The sequence below is a fragment of the Oryctolagus cuniculus genome, chromosome 12 (assembly GCF_051225735.1).
Source record: "Oryctolagus cuniculus isolate XC-2025 breed Fujian yellow rabbit chromosome 12, ASM5122573v1, whole genome shotgun sequence".
Classification (NCBI taxonomy): Eukaryota; Metazoa; Chordata; class Mammalia; order Lagomorpha; family Leporidae; genus Oryctolagus; species Oryctolagus cuniculus.
The window spans coordinates 3,226,190-3,238,851 of NC_142878.1; the positions used below are offsets into that span (position 1 = coordinate 3,226,190).

Sequence of the window (12,662 nt, forward strand, 5' to 3'; positions counted from 1 at the left end):
TACTATGGCCTGGGAAAACAGTGGAAGATGGGCCATGTGCTTGGGCCCCTGCACCCATGTGGGAGACCTGGAAGAAGCTCCTGGCTCCTGGCTTTGGGTTAGCACAGCTCTGGCCATTGTGGCCATTTGGGGAGTGAAGCAGCAGATGGAAGACTTTCTCTCTCTCTCTCTCTCTCTCTCTCTCTCTCTCTCTCTCTCTGTCACACACACACACACACACACACACACACACACACACGATTTACGATATTAGCAGTCACCACAGTCTGACTTCCCGAGTGCCAGTGCCACATTGCCTCAGCTTCTCACTCCAGGACAGACGCAGCCCGGTCCTAAAGGAAGGCCAGGGGCTTCAGGCTGCCCCGGCCCACTGCACCTCCCGAGCCGTGTGCGCAGCCTGGACGTGAAGGCGCCCTCACCGTCCCTCTCCCAAAGGCGGGCTTTAAGCCATGGCCGTGGCGCAGGTCCTGCCAGGAGCGCTCTCACCGCACACTGCACCGCCCGACCTGAGCGCGGCTCACCGGTGACCGGGGATGAGGGAGAAGGCCCGGTCCTCGGGGCTGTGCGGCCTTGTCCAGGTGGGGACGACAGTGCCCCGCCCGGGGTGCCCGGAGGAGGGAGCGCCTGCCCTTCCCGCCTCCCAGCAGTTTCCGACCTCTGGGAAGTAGAATTGCTCCTCCTCCCTTTGCCTCCCTCTCTTGTCCCCTCCCCACCCCCTCTCCTTTCTGCCGTGGCCGTGAAGACACCGCAGAGGGGCCCACGCCGCCAGCCAGAGTTGACCCCTGGCCTCGCCCCGTCGCCTGCCCTGGGCCGTCCCAGGCAGTGGGTGAACCACTGTTGAGCGGCAGGTGTCCTGGGCGTGCACAGGGATGCTGTGGCCGACGGCTCAGCTTCCATGGTCAGTTTCCTGCCGTCTGGCCCAGCTTCTTCCCAGCGACCTGGTGGAGCCTGTGGTTGGTGAACTCTGCGGAGCGGCCGCTTTGGCCGGCTGGGACACCTGTGTCAGGTGCTGGGCTGAGCGTGACACCTGTGTCAGGTGCTGGGCTGACCTGGCTTGCACTTCCATCTCCAATCCTGTCTTCGCACTAGACCGGCCTTTTCCTCACCGGTGCTTGAGGGGCTGGTGCCGTGGCGAAGCAGGCAAAGCTGCTACCAGGGTGCCGGCCTCCCACATGGGCCCTGCTTCCAGTCCTGGCTGCCCCTCTTCCAGGCCAGCTCTCTGCTGGGGCCTGGGAAGGCAGTGGAGGATGGCCCAAGTGCGCGGGCCCTGCACCCCATGGGAGATCTGGATGAAGCTCCTGACTCCTGGCTTTGGCCTGGCCCAGCCCTGGTCATTGCTGCCATCTGAGGAGTGAACCAGTGGATGGAAGATCTCCCTGTCTCTCCCTCGATCCCTGTAACTCTTTCAAGTAAATAAAGACATCTTCAAACAAACAAAACCCCTAAAAACTCAGTATCAAACTAGGGCCAGCGTTGTGGTGCAGCAGGTTAAGCTGCCACCTGCAGAGCCAGCATCCCGTAAGAATGCTGGTTCAAGTCCCAGTTGCTCCACAATGCCTCTGGGAAAGCAGCAGAGGATGGCCCAAGTACTTGGGCCCCTGACACCCACGAGGAAGACCCTGAAGAAGCTCCTGGCTCCTGGCTTGACCCAACCAGGCATTTGGGGAGTCAGCCAGTGGATGCAGGACCTCTCTCTGTCTCTTCCCCTCTCTCTGTCACCCTGCCTTTCAAATAAATGACTAAATATTTCAAGAAAAAAAGAGAAGCTTAAAAAAATCAAACGAATCGCTCTGTGATTTTAAGAAATGGACCCAGCCCCCTTATTCACTCTGCTCCGGTCACCTTCTCAAGCCCAGCCCCCAGCGTTGGAGTGCGTCCTGTCCCGACTTCACCTCGGGAGCAGACCTGACTGAGTGCTGTGCATGGCCGAGCGAGACTCAGGAAACAGAAGCGGCATTTCAGGAGCTTCATTTAGTGAAACACACTCGCTCCTGGTTGTGTGCCAGCTAATTTCTTCTTCTTCTTTTTTTAATTGAAGAGGCAGAGAAGCAGAGTGAGAGAGAGAGAGACCGAAAGGGCTCCCTTCCACCAGTTGCCTCCACGGCCAGGCCTGCGCCAGCCTGAAGCCGGGAACCAAGAACTCAAGCCAAGTCCCCCTGGGAGGGGCAGGGCCCCAACCCTGAGCCATCACCTGCTGCCTCCCAGGCTGTGCACTGGCAGGAAACTGGAACTGGGGGCACAACCGGACAAGAAGCTGGGCACTCTGGTGGGGAATGCAGGCCTCTTAACTGACACCTTAGCCGGTAGGCAAATGCCTGCGCCTGCCAGTTCACGACTGTTTCAGGAAATGATGTTTTAAAAAGAAATGACTGGGGCCGGCGCTGTGGCAAAATGGGTAAAGCCACCACCTGCAGCGCCGGCATCCTATATGGGCGCCGGTTCAAGTTCTGGCTGCTCCACTTCTGATCCAGCTCTCTGCTGTGGCCTGGGAAAGCAGTGGAGGATGGCCCAAGTCCTTGGGCCCCTGCACCTACGTGGGAAACCTGCAGGAAGTTCCTGGCTCCTGGTTTCGGATCAGCATAGCTCCAGCTGTTATGGTCATTAGGGGAGTGAACCAGCGGATGGAAGACCTCTCTCTCTCTGTGCCTCTCCTTTTCTCTCCGTGTAACTATGCCTCTCAAATAAATAAATAAATCTTCAAAAAAAAAAAAAAAAAGGAAAAGAAATCATTGCAGGTTCAAAAAGAGGGGCTGGTGAAGGGAACCAGTGCTCTGAATCAGGACCGATTCCAGCTGCGTCCCTCAGGGAGGACGGGGTGGGGGCGGCGCTGGGGAGCACCGCTTGCTGGAGTTAAACGTGTCTCCCGCTTTGCATATGAGGAAAATAAGGAAAACTCCGGTGATAAACGGATTTGTGCAGACTCCGAAGCCTCCCAAAGTACATTAAGGCAAACGTGATCGCGCTGATGCACAGATAGACTGCACAGTAGTCGCTTTTGTAACCATTCGACCCTTGAGGTCATCTCCGTTTCCTTAGGTCTTAAGGGGTCTTTCATCTCTTTATTAGTGTGTTAGGTGGATGAATAGGCATGGAGAGGGCGTTTTGCATTTCTTCGTGTGGGGTTTCATCAAAGGATCCCAGCCAGCAGCTTGCTTTCCTGTACTGGCGGATTAGCCGGCTACGATGGGAAAAGTAGGTGGTGCGTTTAAACACACAGCCAGCACGAGCCGGCACAACACCACCCGAGTCACTGGTTCAAGTTCTACTATTTGAGTCCTATTTGAGCACCAAATCACGTTATTTTTAACCAACAGGTATTTCTGAACACTCATTGTGTGCTGCGTATGAGTGGAGAATTCAAACCAAACAGTCCCTTCCCTCGCGGGGCTTTCCACAGCAGGAACCCGAGACGCCGTGAAACTGCCTGAAACAGCTCCAGCCGTCTCTCCAGAAAACAGAGAAACTTCCAAAACCTCAGCGCGACACCGCACGTTGAAAGCCCAAAGCTCCGCAGCAGCGTGTGAAATGATCGCCCTACTGCCCCGGCTCCTGTCCCAGAGTCCCCCGCTCCTGTCCCAGAGTCCCCCGCTCCTGTCCCAGAGTCCCCCGCTCCTGTCCCAGACTGCCCCGGCTCCTGTCCCAGAGTCCCCCGCTCCTGTCCCAGAGTCCCCGGCTGCTGTCCCAGAGTCCCCCCACTCCTGTCCTAGGGTCCCCCCGCTCCTGTCCTAGAGTCTCCCGCTCCTGTCCCAGGGTCTCCCGCTCCTGTCCCAGAGTCTCCAGCTCCTGTCCCAGAGTCTCCCACTCCTGTCCCAGAGTCCCCAGCTCCTGTCCCAGACTGCCCCGGCTCCTGTCCCAGAGTCCCCCGCTCCTGTCCCAGAGTCTCCGGCTCCTGGAGCAGCTGCCTTTGATGAGGGGGGCACGCACAGCTTGGGGGTGAACACCGGCGACTCTCGGCGTACAGCAGGCGGCATCTGGAGCAGCGTCCGCCCAGCGGTCAGGACACTGCACTCAGCATCCGAGTGCCTGGCTCTGGTCCCTAGTCCTGCTCCTGCTTCCCGCCTCCGCAGAGCGGCAAAGGCAGCAGAGACGGCTCAAGAAACTGGGTCCCTGTCACCTTCACTGGAGACCTGAACTAGATTGCTGGCTCCTGGCTCTGGCCCTGGCCCAGCCCTGGCCACTGTGGGCATTTGGGAGTAGGCCCACGATTGGGAGCACTCTCTCTTTCTGTCTCTCTCCCTCTCGAATAAATAAGTAATAAATAAACATAATTAAGAGGAAGAGCGTCATCTCTAACAGCCAGTCACTTTTTAGCAGTCGCAGGGACCGTGCCCAGCGGCGAGCATTCTAATAAACCTTCGAACGACCAAACGAGTGGACCGTTCCTTCCCCTTTGGCAGGGTGCTCCTACTTCTCTCCCTTAAATAACGCCGTGAGACAGAGACAGCGCTGTGACTCAGCTCTGGCTGTTACCAAACTGCTTCCCAACAGGCTCTGTGCTCCCTTGAGCACCACCCAGGTCACCTCATTTCTCTCCATCTTTGCCAAGTTGATAGCAGGAGAACAGAATCTCACGGCTGCTTTGGTTTGCACCATTTCCCCCAAACGTTTGCCAGACATTTCTAGAAACTTTTTTGGAGAATTGCGTGGTAGAAACCTTTGCACAACCTATTGTGGTTTTGCTGGCTGAATCCTATGATTTTATTTATTATTTATTTATTAACTCCGTTAACTCTGTTCCATGTTGGCAATAAGAGGTTCCCCTGGTCCAGGGCTTGCCTTTTGCGTTTTGATTTAATGAGTTTATTTTTGGCCCAGGAGATTTGCATTTTTATCTGCTCGGTTCTAGCCGCTGAGTCATCCATGATTCATTTCACTGCCTGGGAGCCTCGAACCCCCTGCTGTCTTCGTCTTCTCAAGCAGGACGGAGAGAGGGAAGGCGAGTCCATCCCAGGCATGCAGCCTGCCCACAGGGGAGCTCCCAAACCGGGCCTGGGGAGGGCAGTGGGGGACTGGTTTCACTTTAGATCTGAATTATGTGTCGCTCCCCGTCTTCGTGGAGGAACGACACAGGACCCTGCGCTGTTCTTTTGTCTGCTCGGCCCTCCCCGGGTTTGCTGCTGGTTCTTCCCGGGTTGGCTACCGACCCTTCCACCTTCGTGGAAGGGCGGTTCCCCCTGCCACTTTCCCCACTTCCATGGGGGAGCGGCACACCACCGGCCGGCTCTCTCGGGGGCTGCACAGGTGTTCCCCTTAGATGTTCCCCTTAGATGTTCCTGGTGCATGTTGTCTCTCTCCTCCTTTATAGTCCTCTTCCACCAATCCCAACTCTGCTACCCACACGCCGAGTACGCTGCTCTCCTCCAATCAGGAGCAGGTCCTACAGTTTATTGGTTGAACTGGAGGCAGCTGTGTAGAAGCTGTTTTCTCCTCTCCCAGCGCCATATTGTGGGAGAGCAGATGCATAGAATAAGTCTTAATTCCAGTAACTTAGTCTAGTCCGAGTTGCTCCCCACAATTATGCTGCTTTAAGAAGCACAGTGGGCTTTCTTCTCAGAAGGACTTCGCCCGCCTGGTTGGGCCAAGTTCCAAGCGCTGCCAAGCGCCCTGATCTGCCCGCTCTTCTCTCTTGCTGCAGATTCTGTTCCAAGCTTCTCCATTCGCTCATTTGCCAGGCCCCGTGGAAGCGCCCCTCCTGCTCTCTCGACCCCCAGGAAGAACGAACCTGGCTGACCCCATCAGGGCGCTCAGAGGAGCAGAACCAACAGGACACACACAGGAAACTTTGGAAAGTTCACGGGCGGGGCTGAGTTCTGGCCTCGAGGTTACGATGCTGGGGGGGGGGCTGAGTTCTGGCCTCGAGGTTACAATGCTGGGGGGGTGAGTTCTGGCCTCAAGGTTACCATGCTGGGGGGGTGAGTTCTGGCCTCGTGGTTACAATACTGGGGGGGTGAGTTCTGGCCTCAAGGTTACCATGCTGGGGGGGTGAGTTCTGGCCTCGTGGTTACAATACTGGGGGGGTGAGTTCTGGTCTCGTGGTTACAATACTTGGGGGGTGAGTTCTGGCCTCAAGGTTACCATGCTGGGGGGGTGAGTTCTGGCCTCGTGGTTACAATACTGGGGGGGGTGAGTTCTGGCCTCAAGGTTACAATGCTGGGGATGGGGCTGAGTTCTGGCCTCGAGGTTACGATGCTGGGGGGCTGAGTTCTGGCCTCGAGGTTACGATGCTGGGGGGCTGAGTTCTGGCCTCGAGGTTACGATGCTGGGGGGCTGAGTTCTGGCCTCGAGGTTACGATGCTGGGGGGCTGAGTTCTGGCCTCGAGGTTACGATGCTGGGGGGGTGAGTTCTGGCCTCGAGGTTACGATGCTGGGGGGACACCCACATCCCAGACGGCAGTGCCTGGTGCGACTCCCGGCTGTGAGCCCTGACTTCATGCAGGCAGGAGACCTGGGCTGCGTCCTCCATCCAGCTTTGGCTCCCTGACAGCTGTGGGCATTCGGGAAGTGACCCAATGGACAGTGCGCTTTCCCTCTGCCCTTCAAATAGTTTCTAAAAAGCTCATGGAAAATGGAATTAAAAGATACATTTATTTTGATGCAAAAAATTGAGATCCACGCGCAGCTTTGTTTGTAACGCGCATTTTCCATGAAGAGCACCTAGATACATACAAAAGCATTCTTTACATTTGCTCCTCCCTCTTTTCCTCTTGAGAGCCAGCGAGCGAGACAGAGAAGAGAGCCCGAGAGACTGAGAGACTGATTTATTTGGGGGCCAGCGAGTTCGGAATGGATAGGGCCAGCCAGCGGGCTGGGAACAGCAGGATGTCCGTCCTGAGACAGGAGTCCGGCTTCCCCAGGAAACCTCAGTTTTGGCTGCCAAGGCCTGCAGTGACTTTGACGCAGCATTGCCGAGGGGCATCCCTTCTCCTCCGCGCCCGGCAAAGCCATCACGGGGGATGAACCCACGCTCGTCACCCCAGTGAACGAGGCTTCTTCGCAGCTGCGCCAGTGGGCGGTTGGGGGGGGCACCTGCCCCTGTCTGAGGGTCCCTGGCATCGCAGTCTCATGGCCCTGCAGGCTGTCTGCGGCTGGATCGCCCACCAGATCCTGGCAAATGCGCTGTGAGAGGCCGGGCTCACCTGTGAGCACTGGGACTGCCCTGCTGGTGACACCTGCGCTGCTTGCAAAGCCGGACCACAGGGCCTTGCCAGCGTCGGGACACTGCGCAGGGCCTTGCCAGCGTGGTTCCTGGAGACTGCAGATCTGACAGGACCTGTGGTGGAGGAGCTGCAGAGTTCAGTGCCCGTTGCCTGGTGTCAGTAGGAAGACCTGTCCTAAAATGTCAGCTTTGTCCCTTGTCGGTCCCGGGAGGAGCAGGCAGGGCCCAGGACAGGGAGGGCCAAGGCAGTATCTGGGTACCGGTAAACCAGAGGGAATGTGGAGGCAGATGGGAGAACCTGTGGGAAGCCCTCGTCCACGGGATGGAGCCCCGTGGGGGTGGCTGCCATCCTGGTGACGGCCTGGAGCTCGTGTGGCAGCGTGGCCATTGGCTGAAACTCAGGACCCTCCTCCAGCAGCGCTGGTGTTGGGCCACGGGGACCCTCCCGGTGCCAGGAGCTCATCAGAGCAGGAGACAAGGCGGCTCTGCTCCCTCTCAGCCTCTCATAGGACAGGTCAGTCCTCCGCTCGTGGCCACTCCGCCCAAGCCTTGGCAGGCCACAGGCACTTTTCCCCAGAAAGGAGGGAGCTGAGGCCCAGACTCCCGGCCTCCAGTCGCACAATGCCTGCCATTGTCTGTTGCGACAGACGGACTCTCACATGTGTTTTGGGTTAAACCGTGTTCTCCAAAAATTCATGTTGAAACTCTAACTCCTCGGCTCGCAGAAGGCAACCTTATTTGGAAATTCTGGGGAACTGCAGACGTAATTAGGACAAAGTCGCACTGGGGTAGGTGGGCCCCTTAGCCAGTGCACCCGGTGCTTCAACACAGGAAACCTGGACCCAGACAGCCGGCCAGGCTTCCACAAGGCAAGGAGCAGACAAGGTTTCCAGAAAAACACCAGGGTTAGGAGGACGGGAAACAGACACTCAGAGGGACCAACACGGCGTTGGCATTGTGGCACGGCTGGTTACAGCCCACATGAGCCCAGGTTCGAGTCCTGGCTGCTCCAGTTCCAATCCAGCTCCCTGCTAATGTGCCTGGGAAAGTAGTAGAAGATGGCCCAAGTCCTTGGGCCTCTGCACCCACATGGGAGACCCATGGCTCCTGGCTTCGATCCAGCCCAGCCCTGGAATTGCGGCCATTTGGAGAGTGAATAAGTGGATGGAAGACCTTTCTCTGTTTCTCCCTCTTTCTCTGTAATTCTGCCTTTCCAATAAATAAATTAACATTTTAAAATTATTTTTATTTATTTATTGGAAAGGCAGAGTTACAGAGACGCAGAGGCAGAGAGAGAGAGAGAGAGTCTTCCATCCTCTGGTTCACTCTCCAAATGCCTGCAACTGCTGGAGCTGGGCCGATCCGAAGCCAGGAGCCAGGAGCTTCTTCTGGGTCTCCCACATGGGTGCAGGGAACCAAGGACTTGGCCCATCTTCTACTGCTTTCCCAGGCCCTAGCAGAGCGCTGGATTGGAAGTGGAGCAGCCAGGACTCGATCCAGTGCCCATATGGGATGTCGGTGCTGCAGGCGGTGGCTTTACCCACTGTGCCACAGCATCGTTTTCAATCTCTATGTCTCTCTTAGTCTCAAATAAGTGCATATTTTAAAATATGCTATTGCAATAGAAGCATCTGTTTGTCACATTGGTCTCAGGAAGTGGTGTGGCACTGAGACTGTGGAAACTCTGAGACCAGCTGAGCTTGCCCTGAGAAGTTCTTCCCCTGGGCCACTCTGGCACAACGGCGTGAGTGCTGGGCTGAGCCCCTCAGTAAGTTCTAGAAGTCAGACTCCTTCCCGCACTTTACACCCTTGGACCTGGTATTTACTGCACCTGTTGCAGTCACCGTGGCAACAAAGTCAACTCCCAGCCTCCAGACTGCATTTAGAAACTCCTTAAATAAATCCGTCTGTGACTGCCCACGGGTCAGGTTTCCCCGGGTGGCCGGCCTGGGAGGGGCTCTCGGCGCTCACGCACCGCACACGCATGCGCACTCCCTGTGAAAGCCGTCTGGCGCTGGGATTCGACCCCACTGCCCTGGCCGCACCACAGGCCCTGCTCTCATCTCCAGCAGAGAGGGGCGTTGGGTCCTCCCTCGCTGAACGACGTTTGGCCGCTTATTAACTGACCTTGGAAGTCAGTTCTCAGATCTGAGTCTCGTTCCTCCTCTATAAAATGAAAAAAGCGACCCCGGTCCTTGGAATCCACCGGCGCAGGGACAGGGGCAGCCTGGGACGACGCGTGCGCACGCGTGTCTGCGCCGCGACAGACCGGTCTCCCGGAAGCACCAGTTTTCCCCTCTCGGGCCCCTAGCCTGGAGATTGTCCCGATTCCTGGAAATCTGTGTTTTCCGCTTTGCCGCCTATCGCTCCTTCAACCCGAGCTCACAGACCACCGCTTTTCCAAGGGGAATCGGCGGATCCTCCGTGCATATTTTTGTGCGTGCCCGTCTGCACTTTCCCCACGTGCCGGACGGGTTCGCGTGGGTGTCCGTCTTCTCTTCGGACTGCAAACTCCTCGGAACGGAGGCGCTTCCCGCATTCCCCTGGCTCCCGTCTCCGCCCAGCACCTGGTGCAGAACCGCGGGCAGGTCTGAGCTCAAAGCCTGTGCAGGTGCAGCTGCAGCATAACGTCCCAGGCAGAAAGAAATCCAGCAGAGTTGTCGCCATCTGAGTAGTTTCACATGTGCAGTCATCTTTCGTGGGGACAGTCAAGATGATCCTGAGCTTGACGTGCAAATAATGTAGGAAGAAAACATCTGTGATGGAAATGACTTCCAGGGGACATTCACCAAATGCAGCATGTAATTTGTCTAATTGTGGAATAATTTTAAAAGGCGTGCCTTCGCTTTGAAGTGCCCTGCAAATGTCTTCCTAGTTCTCTTTCGATGAGGCTGTCAGCAATGTTGTTCGGGAGGCTGAACATCCAAGTTGGAAGGACTTCCTGTCACGGTGCCTGCGTGGGGCTCCCGCGAGGTGGCCGGATAACTCCGGGTTTCCCCAGGCGGCAGAGTCGGCTGGAATCTCCTAGGGAGCCGTGAATGGTCCACGTCACCGTGGCTTCGGCACTTTTATACTTAGATGGGCCACGGCTGGACCGCTCACTGATTGCAAAGAAACGGCATATCCGATGCTCCTCTTTGGGCGGGTGGGTCGACCCCTCCCTGCCGGAATTTCTCCCGAGAAATGCCGCTGTCGCTGTGCTTGTTACTGGCCTTTTGGGCTATTCCGAGGAATTATACAAAATGGTAGCGTTTTATTTTAAAAGTGTTTTAAAAGATGTATTTTATTTATTTGAAAGGCTGCATGACAGAGGGAGAGGGAGCGACAGAGAGAGCTGGGTCTTCTATCCACTGGTTCACTCCCTAAATGGTCACAATGGCAGGCGCTGGGCCAGGCTGGAGCCAGGAGCCGGCAGCTCCATAGGCAGGTCTCCTACGTGGTAGCAGGGGCCCAAGTTCTTGAACCATCTTCCACGGTCTTCCCAGGTGCGTTAGCAGGGAGCTGGTCAGAAGCAGAGCAGCCGGGACTCAAACCAGTGTTTTTTTTTTTTTTTTTTTTTTTTGACAGGCGGAGTGGACAGTGAGAGAGAGAGACAGAGAGAAAGGTCTTCCTTTGCCGTTGGTTCACCCTCCAATGGCCGCCGTGGCCGGCGCGCTGATCCGATGGCAGGAGCCAGGAGCCAGGTGCTTTTCCTGGTCTCCCATGGGGTGCAGGGCCCAAGCACCTGGGCCATCCTCCACTGCACTCCCTGGCCACAGCAGAGAGCTGGCCTGGAAGAGGGGCAACCGGGACAGAATCCGGCGCCCCGACAGGGACTAGAACCCGGTGTGCCGGCGCCGCTAGGCGGAGGATTAGCCTAGTGAGCCGCGGCGCCGGCCTTCAAACCAGTGTTCTGAGATGGGACTCTGGCTTACTGTACCACCGTGGTGGCCCCACAGTGGTAACATTTTTAAAAAATGCTTCCTGGGGCCGGTGCTGTGGCATAGTTGGCTGAGCCTCTGCCCCCAGTGCCAGCATCCCATATGTGCATCAGTCCATGTCTTGGCCGCTCCGCTGTCCAATCCAGCTCCCTGCTAATGCACCTGGGAAAGCAGTAGAAGATGGCCACGTGCTTGGGCCCCTGCACCTGTGTGGGAGACCGGGAGGAAGTGCCTGGCTCCTGGCATTGGCTCGGCACAGCTCTGGCCGTTGTGTCCATCTGGGGAGTGAACTAGTGGATGGAAGACCTCTCTCTCTGTCTCTCCTCTCTGTAACTCTACTTCTCAAATAAATTTCTAAAAATCTTTTAAAAATGTTTCTTATGCAGGGCCTTCAAGGAACAGATCGCAGCCGGAAGGAGAGACAGCGCCCTGCAATGGGTCAGGACGGATCCAGCCTGTGTCTTCAACACTTCATTAAGTGGCTCCTCTGCAGCCGGCGCTGCAGTTCACTAGGCTAATCCTCTGCCTGCAGTGCCGGCACCCCCGGGTTCTAGTCCCGGTTGGGGCGCCGGATTGTGTCCCGGTTGCTCCTCTTCCAGGCCAGCTCTCTGCTGTGGCCCGGGAGTGCAGTGGAGGATGGCCCAAGTGCTTGGGCCCTGCACCCCATGGGAGACCAGGAGGAAGCACCTGGCTCCTGGCTTCTGATTGGCGCAGCGCCGGCCGTAGCGGCCATTTGGGGGGTGAACCAACAGAAGGAAGACCTTTCTCTCTGTCTCTCTCTCTCTCACTGTCTAACTCTGCCTGTCAAAAAATAAAATTAAAATAAATAAACAAAGAGGCTCCTCTGCAGCTCATCCACAGGGCTCCGCAGCCCAACGCTGTAAGCACCTGTGACTGAGAAAGCGCTCTGAAAACAAGGCCAGACAGATGTAGGCTGGAGGCAGTCATCCACACCCTCCAACGACCTCATTGAGAAACCTGTTGGCTTCCTTTTTAAAAAAATTAATGTATGGGGCCGGCACTGTGGCGTAGCAGGTGAAGCCGCCACCTGCAGTGCCGACATCCCACATGGTGCCCACTGGCTGTCCACTTCTGATCCAGCTCTCTGCTCTGGCCTGAGAGAGCAGTAGAAGATGGCCTTGAAGAAGCTCCTGGCTCCTGGCTTCGGATCGGCCCAGCTCTAGCTGTTGCGGCCATCTGGGGAGTAAACCAGTGACGGAAGACCTCTCTTTCTGTCTCTCCCTCTCACTGTCTATAACTCTACCTCTCAAACAAATAAATAAAATCTTTAAAGAAATTGGAATTAGACCTGTAATTCCTGTGCCTGCTGTCAGGGCTGCTGGCTCTGGGGCAGACAAGTGCCCCAGCAGGTCAGATGCCGCCTGGGACACGGCAGCCCGCATCGAGTGCCTGTCAGGTCTCAGCTCTGCTTCTGAGTCCAGCTTCCTGCTGACGCACCCTCTGGGAGGCAGCAGGTAATGGCTCAGTACTCGTATCGCTGCCACCCATCGGGAGTCCCCATGGGGTTCTTGGCTCCTGGTTTCAGCTCGGCTGAGCCCCAGCTGTTGTCTCTGGGAAATGAATCA

At 56.7% G+C, this 12,662-nt stretch overlaps 1 long non-coding RNA gene across 1 annotated transcript; it reads left to right on the forward strand.

Annotated features, from left to right (window-relative positions):
* Positions 1–9,077: 9,077 nt before the first annotated feature.
* Positions 9,078–12,379, forward strand: LOC138844516 (uncharacterized). Its single transcript, XR_011380408.2, has 2 exons — positions 9,078–10,401; positions 11,463–12,379. It is a non-coding gene; the product is annotated as an uncharacterized LOC138844516 (long non-coding RNA).
* The last annotated feature ends 283 nt before the right edge of the window (positions 12,380–12,662 follow it).